The following is a 12,076-nucleotide window of genomic DNA, read 5'->3' as shown; positions in this document are numbered from 1 at the left end:
GAAGTTTAATTCACCTTCCCACCTACCGTACTTCTTTTTGCGTCAATATCTATCCCCTCTTCCATGATTGACAGCTCTGGCTTTACAGGAGCCAGGAGGAGTGCGAAGATGATGAAAAACCAGTAAGTGGCAAGGTGCAATGTGCTGCTTGGTCACGACTAGGATGCACCAAGCACATGGGCTTGGTTTGAACAGTCATTTGTCAAATACAAACCATTACAAGGAGAAAATATAGATCCAGTTTTAAAGTAACTGTAGTTTAGTCATTATTATAAAAATGCTTTCAGTACAGTACAATTGTTTAGTACAGGAACTCTAGGATAGATTGGATTACAATAATTCTAATGTTCGGCGCTGGCCCGATCAGTAGACACTTGCTTGGTTATTATATTTCCAGCTTCATCAGTTCATGCCCAGTGCTGCGCTCATGGTGGTGCACAGTCTTCCTACATCCAGAAAAGAATCCTAGCCGTGTTTAATGCCCCTTCACACATTTTTTTATACTACGTTGTAATCTCTCTAGTTGGCTCTTGCATCACAGATATGTCCACCATTAACATATGCAGATTTCTGTCTTTAATTTTGAGTTACTGCCGCTGATTTCATTTAACAAATTTCTTGATGCCGCAATTTTTCCATGTTTGAGTTGTCTTGAAGTCACAAAGTTTAACACACATTTGTGACTCTTCAGCTCACAATTTGGAGAGTAGATTCTCTAGTGTGTATAAAAAAAACAAAAAACAAAAAAACAAAAACATGACCAGACGTAACTGATAACTTTTTTTCAATATTCAATAGTATCTCATGTTTTTACCCCCATAACCCTCCTCCCCTCCTCCTCTCGTTGAACCTAATGTCCCCAGCTTTCCTTACCCTCTGTTGCCAGGCAGCCATCTTGAAAATCTGCTGATTCCACTTCCACTACCTAATGATCCCCTCTGACTGAAAAACAGATGTACCTCTGACCCCAGCCGTGCTGTAGGCTAGATCAGCTCTTCATGCCAGGGAAACCATGCTCCTGCTCTGAATATATTGTGTGTGTGTGTGTGTGTGTGTGTGTGTGTGTGTATATGTATGTATGTATGTATGTGTGTGTATATGTATGTATTGTGTGTGTGTGTGTATGTATATATATATATATATATATATATATATATATATATATATATATATATATATATATATATATATATATATATATATATATATATATATATATATATATATATATATATATATATATATGTGTGTGTGTGTTTATATATGTATGTATTGTGTGTGTGTGTGTGTATATATATATGTGTGTGTGTGTGTGTGTGTGTGTATACGTGTGTGTATGTATTAATATTAAATTATATTATCTTATCTCCCTGACTTCAAAATGGCCACCATGGTCACCACCCATCTTGAAAAGCTTCCCCCCTCCATATATTAATGTGCCGCAAATAGGAAGTTATATATAATGGTTGGTGATATCAACTTCCTTTTTGTGGCTCATTAGTATATGGGAGAGGGTAAACTTTTCAAGATGGGTGGTGATCATGGTGGCCATTTTGAAGTCTGCTATTTTGGATCCAACTTTATTTTTTCCAATGGAAGGAGGGTCACGTAACACATCAAACTCATTGAGAAGTTCACAAGAAAAACAATGGTGTGTTTGGTTTTAACGTAACTTTATTCATTAGTTATTTACAAATTTCTGACCACTTATAAAATGTGTTCAAAGTGCTGCCCATTGTGTTGGATTGTCAATACAAGCCTCTTCTCCCACTCTTGACACACTGATAGCAACACCGCAGAAGAAATGTTCGCACAGGCTTCCAGCATCCATTGTTTCAGATGCTGCACATCTTGTATCTTCATAGCACAGACAATTGCCTTCAGATGACCCCAAAGATAAAAGTTTAAGGGGGTGAGATCAGGAGACCTTGGTGGCCATTCAACCATCCCCCGATGACCAATCCACTCTCCAGGACACTGTCCATGTAGGAATGCTCGGAGCTCACACCCATAATGTGATGGTGCACCACATTGGTCAAATAATGGTCCCAGTCACTACATCCACAACTCCAAACAGTGATCTAAATAAAAATTGCTCATGCTGAGCTCTGCAGCACGAGGAACAGCAGGTGCCGGTGAGAAATGTAGTTTTAGCAGGTAATAGCCACCTGTTCAAGTCTGTGAGGCTGAATACACAGAAGAGCAGAACGAAAAGAAGAAAAGGCGCAAAATCACAAACAGTCTTTGTTGTGCTGTACACTAACAATGGTCATGCAGATACCGTGCTTCCGAAAAAGTATGCCATTGTGGGAATAATCTAAGAAAAATCAGCATATCATCAGACTTTCTTTGTCGCTCCATTGGGAGAACCAGACAATTGGGTGTATAGCTTCTGCCTCCAGAGGCCACACAAAGTATTACACTTTAAAAAGTGTAACCCCTCCCCTCTGCCTATACACCCTCCCGTGCATCACGGGCTCCTCAGTTTTATGCTTTGTGTGGAAGGAGGCACACATCCACTCACATTCTCATTTTAGTTATATCGGTTGGAAGAAAAGTGGGCCCCCACGGGGCCCCCGGCATGTTCCCTTCTTACCCCACTACGTCGGCGGTGCTGTTAAGGTTGAGGTACCCATTGTGGGTACAAAGGCCGGAGCCTCATGCAGTCTCCTTCACCATCCCTTAGCGGCTCTGGGAGAAGTGGGATCCTGAGCGGTCATCCAGTCACTGGGACCGTGCTCCCTCCGCAGCCCCTGTGGGAATCTGTCGGACAGGAGTTTATTTATCCTCAGGGACCGGGCCCTGCAACACTAAGGTACTCTGTATCCCCATGGGGGATGTGCATGGAGCGCCGTCATCCCGGACGCTGCAGCAGCTGCTTATTTGTGACGGCCGGCGGACTTCCGCGCCGACCGCGCCTGTTTGTCGGCCGCGGTCTTAAATTTAGTCCCCGGCTTCAATTGCGGCCTAGTAGCAAAACTCCCGCCCCCGGGCCTGTCTATCAGGGGTAAGGGCGGGACTGCCGACCTGAAGTCGGATGTGAGGGCCGGAGCATCCTGTATGTTTCCTCCCCCCTCACTGATCACTGTGGGGACTCCAGATTCCCGCACTTTTCTAACGCCGCCCACGGCCCCACTCCTCCCCAGAGAGCTCCGGCAGCCATTTCTTTGGCATTCTGCCTGTGGAGGATTTCCTGGAAGAGCTCTGCAACGCTGGGAGACCTAAGGCAGGGAATCTGGAGGACACACACTCCGCTTTTTAGCGGTCGGTAAGCCACACCGGTCACCCGGTGCTGGTCCCCCCCAGGGTGCCGGAATAGATACTATTATATATATTTATAGATTTCTGTTCGGTCGGGCTGTATACACTCCCCTATACCCTCAGTGATCACTCTCCTAGGAGACAACAGCATGTCGTCCACAAGGAGCAAGGGTGCCAAGGCACAGGGTTATTTTGCGATCTGTACCTCTTGTGCGGTTAAGTTACCTGCGGGTTCCACCTACCCTCACTGTGAGCAATGCTCAACCCCTGTTTTGCTTGCTCAGCCGGAGCCTCGGTCACTAGTGGGCCCCTCGGCTCAGGTAGAACCCCTTGCTCCCCCTGTCCAGGCGGCAGGGACAGAGTTTGCAGTTTTTTGCTGAAAAACTCTGAGTCACCCTCACAATCCATGGCTCAGTCTATGGACAAATGGTCTGCCAAGCTGCTTGAGGCTTTGCAGTCCAGACCAGTCCTTACACAGGCCCCGGGCCCTGTTGGATCTTCTCCTCCAGGCCCCTCTCTGCCCGCGCCGCAGCACGTTCCCAGGGGGGGCCCTAGGTCTCACGTGGAGGACTCCGGCCCGGACCACAGTCCCAGACCAGCTAAGCGGGCCCGCTGGGAATCTTCCCCGACTTCTTCACGCTGCTCGGGTTCCCAGATTGAGGACTCTCTGGAGGACGAGGCGGACGTCGCAGCTCAGGGCTCTGACCCTGACGTTGCTCTCACACACCTGAAGGGGACGCCATAGTAAATGACCTTATCTCGCCCATCAACCAGGTGTTAGATATCTCTCCCCCGCCGCTACCTGTAGAGGAGTCGACTTCTCAGCAGGAGAAACACCAGTTTCGGTTCCCTAAACGTACACGGAGTGCGTTTTTCGATCACTCTAACTTCAGAGATGCTGTCCAGAAGCCCAGAGCGGTTCTGGACAAGCGCTTTACTAAGCGCCTTACTGACACACGTTACCCCTTCCCCTCTGACGTTGTTAAGGGTTGGGCTCATTGTCCCAAGGTGGATCCCCCAGTCTCTAGATTGGCGGCTAGATCTGTGGTATCGGTTGCAGATGGCTCATCGCTAAAGGATGTAACTGACAGGCAGATAGAGCTCCTGGTGAAATCCATCTATGAAGCCACGGGCGCGTCTTTTGCCCCGGCTTTTGCAGCCGTGTGGGCACTCCAAGCTATTTCAGCTTGTCTGGCTGAGATTAATGCGGTCACACGTAATTCTGCTCCGCAGGTTGCGTCTTTGACTTCTCAGGCGTCAGCTTTTTCTTCCTACGCCATGAACGCAGTTCTAGACTCTGCTAACCGTACAGCGGTGGCATCCGCTAACTCGGTGGCAGTCCGCAGGGCCATGTGGCTGCGCGAATGGAAGGCAGACTCGGCTTCCAAGAGGTTCTTAACCGGTTTGCCGTTTGCTGGCGACCGCTTGTTTGGTGACCGATTGGATGAAATTATTAAGGAATCCAAGGGAAAGGACTCCTCCTTACCCCAGTCCAAACCAAAGAAACCTCAGCAACGGAAAATACAATCGAGGTTTCGGTCCTTTCGTCCCTCCGCCAAGCCCCAATCCTCTTCGTCCAGCAGGCCGGAGAAAGGCCAGAGGAACTCCTATGCGTGGCGGTCCAAGTCACGCCCCCAAAAGGCCGCAGGAGGCACTGCTTCCAAGGCGGCCTCCTCATGACTCTCGGCATCCCCGAACCGCATCCTCGGTCGGTGGCAGGCTCTCCCGCTTTCGCGACGCTTGGTGGCCACATGTTCAAGACCGATGGGTGAGAGACATTCTGTCTCACGGTTACAGGATAGAGTTCAGCTCTCGTCCCCCGACTCGTTTCTTCAGAACATCTCCGCCCCCCGAGCGAGCCGATGCACTTTTTCAGGCGGTGAACGCTCTGAAGACAGAAGGAGTTGTGATCCCTGTTCCCCTCCAGGAACATGGTCGCGGCTTTTACTCCAACTTGTTTGTGGTGCCAAAGAAGGACGGCTCGTTCCGTCCCGTTCTGGACCTCAAACTGCTCAACAGACATGTGAGCACCAGACGTTTTCGGATGGAATCTCTCCGCTCGGTCATCGCTTCGATGTCACAAGGAGACTTCCTAGCATCAATCGACATCAAGGATGCTTATCTCCATGTGCCGATCGCACCCGAACATCAACGCTTTTTGCGTTTCGCCATCGGGGACGAACACCTTCAGTTCGTGGCATTGCCTTTCGGCCTGGCGACAGCCCCACGGGTGTTCACCAAGGTCATGGCATCTGTTGTGGCGGGCCTACACCCACAGGGTCACTCGGTGATTCCCTACTTAGACGATCTTCTGGTCAGGGCACCATCTCAGATGGCGTGTCAAAACAGCCTTTTCGTCACTCTGGCGACTCTCCAGCAGTTCGGGTGGATCATCAACTTCCCAAAATCCAAGTTGACACCGACCCAATCACCGACGTACCTTGGGATGGAGTTTCATACTCAGTCAGCAGTAGTCATGCTACCACTGGACAAACAGCTTTCGCTGCAGGCAGGGGTGCAATCTCTTCTTCGGGGTCAGTCACACCCCTTGAGGCGCCTAATGCACTTCCTGGGGAAGATGATGGCAGCGATGGAGGCAGTACTCTTCGCGCAATTCCATCTGCGGCCACTCCAGTGGGACATTCTCCGCAAATGGGACAGGAGGTCGACTTCACTCGACAGGAACGTCTCTCTTTCCCTTGCAACGCATTAGTCCGGGATTGGTCGCAGTTTCGACTGCCCTATGTATTTCCTCCTCTGGCGATGCTGCCCAGAGTGCTGCGCAAAATCAGGTCCGACTGTCGTCGCGCCATTCTTGTCGCCCCAGATTGGCCGAGGCGGTCGTGGTACCCGGATCTGTGGCATCTCACGGTGGGTCAACCGTGGGCGCTCCCAGACCGCCCAGACTTGTTGTCTCAAGGGCCGTTTTTTCCATCTGAATTCTGCGGCCCTCAACCTGACTGTGTGGCCATTGAGTCCTGGCTCCTAGCGTCCTCAGGGTTATCTCAAGATGTCATTGCCACTATGAGACAGGCCAGGAAACCAACGTCCGCCAAGATCTATCACAGGTCTTGGAGGATCTTCTTATCCTGGTGCTCTGATAAGGGTTTTACTCCCTGGTCCTTTGCCTTACCCACTTTTCTTTCATTCCTTCAATCCGGAATGGACAAGGGTTTGTCTCTCTGCTCTCTCAAGGGACAAGTATCGGCGCTATCCGTATTTTTTCAAAAGCGCCTAGCCAGGCTTCCGCAGGTCCGCACGTTCCTGCAGGGAGTTTGCCACATAGTCCCACCTTACAAGCGTCCGCTGGAACCCTGGGATCTTAACAGGGTGCTATTGGCTCTTCAGAAACCACCTTTCGAGCCGCTGCGGGATGTCTCTTTATCACGTCTTTCGCAGAAGGTGGCATTTCTAGTGGCAGTTACATCGCTCCGTAGTGTATCGGAGCTGGCAGCGCTGTCATGCAAAGCCCCCTTCCTGGTTTTTCACCAGGATAAGGTGGTTCTGCGTCCGGTCCCGGAATTTCTCCCTAAGGTGGTATCCCCTTTTCATCTTCATTTTGCCCTCATCCAGTTCACCAATGTGAAAAGGATTTGCACTCGTTAGATCTGGTGAGAGCACTCCGGCTCTACGTGTCTCGCACGGCGCCCCTGCGCCGTTCAGATGCGCTCTTTGTCCTTGTCGCTGGCCAGCGTAAGGGTTCGCAGGCTTCCAAGTCAACCTTGGCTCGGTGGATCAAGGAACCGATTCTTGAAGCCTACCGTTCTTCTGGGCTTCCGCTTCCTTTGGGGCTGAAAGCCCATTCTACCAGAGCCGTGGGTGCGTCTTGGGCATTGCGGCACCGGGCTACGGCTCAGCAGGTGTGTCAGGCAGCTACCTGGTCTAGTCTGCACACTTTCACAAAACACTATCAGGTGCATACCTATGCTTCGGCAGACGCCAGTCTAGGTAGGCGAGTCCTTCAGGCGGCGGTTTCCCACCTGTAAGAGGGGGTCGTTTTCGGCTCTTTTTTTATCGAGGTATTCTTTTACCCACCCAGGGACTGCTTTTGGACGTCCCAATTGTCTGGGTCTCCCAATGGAGCGACAAAGAAGAAGGGAATTTTGTTTACTTACCGTAAATTCCTTTTCTTCTAGCTCCTATTGGGAGACCCAGCACCCGCCCCTGTTCCCTTCGGGCTGTTGTTCTTTTGTGTACACATGTTGTTCATGTTGAATTGCTCTTTTGGTTCATGGTTTCAGTTCTCCGAACATCCTTCGGATTGAATTTACCTTAGACCAATTTATAAGTTTCCTCCTTCCTGCTTTTGCACCAAAACTGAGGAGCCCGTGATCCACGGGAGGGTGTATAGGCAGAGGGGAGGGGTTACACTTTTTAAAGTGTAATACTTTGTGTGGCCTCCGGAGGCAGAAGCTATACACCCAATTGTCTGGGTCTCCCAATAGGAGCTAGAAGAAAAGGAATTTACGGTAAGTAAACAAAATTCCCTTCTTTTCTTCTTGTAACTTTTTCACACATGGTTTGGTTGCGGTATCTTTGCCTCTTCCTTGTTGCATTGCCTCCTTGGTCTGCGCTCCGTATCCATCTCCAGATCACATGCATTACTTGTGAGCACGTTTTGTGAGTAACATCTGTAACACATCATTATGCAGGAGGTAAACAATATGGGAAAGGCATTCCATATCCAATGCCATGTTAATAAGTTTGAGGGAATTCAGTTGAGTTTTCTGGCGCTTCATATTGGACAGTATTCTTATCAGCGAGTGGGCTGAGCTGGCAGAGATTCAGTGTCCTGGCAAAGCCTCTGGTCAACAAAACAAATGGTAAATCAATGTAGTACAAAAATAAGCCTTGATTTTTGGTATGTACACGGCTCAGAAAATAAGGGAACACTTACATTTTTTTAATGCATCGATAGCGGATAATAAAGATTTTTAACTTAAGGTTTTTTTTTTGTTGTTTTTTTTTTTTTTTTTTTCTTCACAATGAATTACACAATTTATATTAACAGTGAATAGATACCAAAGTCATCAATCATTTCAGGGCTGGATCCCAAACCACCCCAAAGATCAAACTAAAAACTATATATCGCAGGTGAATGCAAAGTGTGTATTTCATTGTGGCATCTCGTATGACTCCTGTAATGGCCTCCACGGGATTTTATGCACTCCATAACGTCTGGACATGCTCCTGATGATACGAAGATGGTGCCCTGTGGAGCTTCCACCACCTCTGGCTCAAATCGTCAGAAAGTTCTTGGGTAGTGTGTGGTGCTACTTGGTGGCTATTTTTACTCTTTTGATAGATAAGTATCTTATATATGTACACAATGTCATAACTTTCATTTTTTAGTCTTCTAAATTGTTTTTTTTCTCTTTTTGTTTGCCATGAGAGCTTTGTAAACCATAGAGAAAAGAACTTGTCAAACAGGAATATTTTTAGAAAATGTGGCTGACTGACAATCAGTGGGGACAAGATTCTCTCCTGAACTTCATTTTTAGGTGTTCCTTTGAGAGGATGGTAGATTGTCTTCAGAATTTTTAACAATTAACAAGACCATGGACTACTATAATGCTCTGATAGCTGAACAGCTAGATAATTACATTGTTGGAGTCAGAGTTCCCTTTTACTACTCTATAGTAAGCGTGCAGTCTGTCCATGATCTTCTGTGTACAGAGGAAGAGTGCTTGAACTCTAGTGCAAGAATTTGTACCTGTGCCCGCACCCGCATGTTGGCCAAATGGACAGACCTTAAGAACAATTTCCTACTTTCCAGCCTCTAACCTTTAATAATGTCCCGGTCTTATAATAATGTCCCCCATCCTGGCTCTTTTCTCAAATATATTTTAACCCCTTAACGACCCATGACGTACTAGATACGTCATGGATCGTGTTCCGGTAAGCCCCGCCCCCTGCTGCCGGCGGGCGGCGGCGATCGGCGCACATATCAGCTGTTATCAACAGCTGATATGTGTGCCTGCTAGCCGCGGGTGGAATCTCTTCCACCCGCGGCCATTAACCCCTTACATTTCGCTGCCAAAGTCTTGGCAGCGATATGTACATGGGCGCCGCCATGACAGTGACTTACCCCGCCCCCGCCGGAAGTCACGTGACATGATCACGTGACTTTCGGCGGTTGCCATGGTAGCACAGGGTCATGTGATGACACCTGTGGCTAACATGAGTCACTTCCTCTCAATGCCGGAATACAGCCGGCATTGAAAGTGAAGCAGCAAATCTGCAGTTCTCAGCTCTGTAGCTGAGATCTGCAGATTGTGCAAAGCGATCGGATTGCTGATCGCAATAGCCCCCTAGGGGGACTAGTAAAATAAAAAAAAAAGTAAAAAAAAAAGTTTTAAAAAATTAAAAAAAAATAAAAAAACCTAAAAGTTCAAATCACCCCCCTTTCACCCCATTGAAAATTAAAGGGTTAAAAAAATAAAAAATACACACATATTTGGTATCGCCCGCGTTCAGAAATGCCCGATCTATCAAAATATAAAATCAATGAATCTGATCAGTAAACGGCGTAGCGGCAAAAAAATTCCAAACGCCAAAATTACGTTTTTTTGGTCGCCGCAAATTTTGCGCAAAATGCAATAACAGGCGATCAAAACGTAGCATCTGCGCAAAAATGGTACCGTTAAGAACGTCAGGTCAAGACGCAAAAAATAAGCCATCACTGAGCCTCAGATCCTGAAAAATGAGAACGCTACGGGTTTTGGAAAATGGCGCAAAACGTGCGCCACGTTTTTCGGACAAGCTTGTGAATTTTTTTTAACCCCTTAGATACAAGTAAACCTATACATGTTTGGTGTCTATCAACTCGCACCGACCTGAGGCATCATACCCACACATCAGTTTTACCATATAGTGAACACGGTGAATAAAATATCCCAAAAACTATTGTACAATCCCACTTTTTTGCAATTTTTCCACACTTGGAATTTTTTTGCCGTTTTCCAGTACACTATATGGTAAAACTTATGGTTTCATTTAAAAGTACAACTCGTCCCGCAAAAAACAAGCCCTCATATGGCAAGATTGATGGAAAAATAAAAAAGTTACGCCTCTCGGAAGAAGGGGAGCAAAAAACAAAAACGCAAAAACGGAAAGTGCCCGGGGGCTGAAGGGGTTAAATAAAAAGTTCTTACCTGCCTTATTCTCCTACAGTGAGTAGCGCCTTCTTCCTGTATCACAGCCATCTTATTGGGCCGGCACATGGCCATGACGTCATGTGCTGCCTGCGACGGGCACGCTTACGTCAGCTGTTGTCTGATTTGCTGGCAGCCTGTATAGCTATTGCAGGGCAGGTAGCCAGCAGCTCTCTGCGCCTCAATACATTTCAGCTGAATGTGCCTCTGAGTTCACATGCTCTGCTGAAACCGATGTTGGCATTGGCAGGCCACATTACACCACGGGTTCGATCACGACCCTCAGGGCAGCAGTCCTAAAAGTAAATATTATGACTTAAAATAAGAAGCCAAACCAGACACTCCACTTGCAGACATGTATTTCAGGGTGTTTGCACCTCATCACTACAAAGCAGGTCTGATTTGCCTGAGAGTCATCTGATACAGAACAGGTCTCCTTGTGGAAAGTGACGAGCTGGAGTAAAATGCTCCTCTGGTAATTAGTGATGAGCAGTTGGCTGCTCTGATGGCTGTGACTTTGGAACCTGAGTATGATAGTCAATGGGAGACTCGTGCATTTTTCTGGAAGTGTTCCCTGAAAAATGCTATCGTTCCCTATTGACTTCTGTTATACTTGGTACTCAAGTCACACTCATCCGAGCATCCAACTGCTTGTTAACAGTACCGAGCACTGGAGCATAGTCCTCGCTCATCACTAGTAAAATTAGAGTTGAGCGAGTACCTAACTATTCATACCCTCTATACTCCTTATGAGTATTGTCTAATACTCATATATTCATTCCGGTTAGCATGTGTAATGCAAGTCAGTTGGGAAAAAATCGCAAAGTAACCCGAATGCCGTACTATTCGTGCGAGTAGCGAATAGTGTTGAATTCAGGTTACTCGTTACATTGCACATATTCTCCATTGACTTGCATTGCACATGGTATCCAGAATGAATACGCAAGTATTAGACAGTACTCGTTATGAGTATAGTGAGTACGAATAGTTAGGTACTTGTTCAACTCTATTAATAATGCATCCAATAGTAGTGTTTGCAGGCATACTGTTGGGAAGTGAAAGTGAGCCCAGAGGTATTTAGATAGTTGGAACCCATGTTTCTACCACTTTCCACACTCTGTAGCTCTAGGTCATTGTTCATGGCAGCAGGTTCCTTTTAAGAAGTCGTAATAGCCCATCTAAATTACTCTTTAGAGCCCTGTTCACACATCAGTATTTAATCAGTACATGTAATAAGTATATTTCAGCTTCCCCCTCTAAGCTGCGGTCAGCGGGTAATTCAAGAAAGAAAAATGTGAATGGCTCACATATAAGTTTCTTGGTTTAGCATTCACTTTGGTATAAAAGGAAACTGATTGAGAATACTGATCATATACCGAAGCGTCACTATAGAGAATTCCTCCTCTCACCCCCCCACCCAATGAGGAAAATGTAACTTCTGCCAAAGGCTCCGTACCTCTTGGTTTCATTAAGCACATTTTGAAGAGTGAGTATGTTGGGTGGTAAATTGGAAGACCAGGCGACATTGACGGGGGAATGTTTACATCAGTTATACTTGCACTTTTAATGTGTGCTTTTTGCCTTCCTCTGTTGCTCTTACCTCGTCTTGCTTCCTAAGGAAGTTCATAAATGCCTTGTGGTTCACTCGGGAATAGTGTGCA

At 47.1% G+C, this 12,076-nt stretch overlaps 1 protein-coding gene across 2 annotated transcripts in view; it reads left to right on the top strand.

Moving 5' to 3' along the window:
- The window catches only part of LPIN2 (lipin 2), a 134,064-nt gene that overhangs the window by 95,029 nt on the left and 26,959 nt on the right, over positions 1-12,076 (top strand). The gene's annotated exons all lie outside the window — the stretch shown is intronic.

The sequence above is a fragment of the Anomaloglossus baeobatrachus genome, chromosome 6 (assembly GCF_048569485.1).
Source record: "Anomaloglossus baeobatrachus isolate aAnoBae1 chromosome 6, aAnoBae1.hap1, whole genome shotgun sequence".
In the NCBI taxonomy this organism is placed as follows: domain Eukaryota; kingdom Metazoa; phylum Chordata; class Amphibia; order Anura; family Aromobatidae; genus Anomaloglossus; species Anomaloglossus baeobatrachus.
The sequence above is the reverse complement of the archived record's forward strand: the minus strand, read 5'-3'. Positions and strand labels throughout refer to the sequence as shown.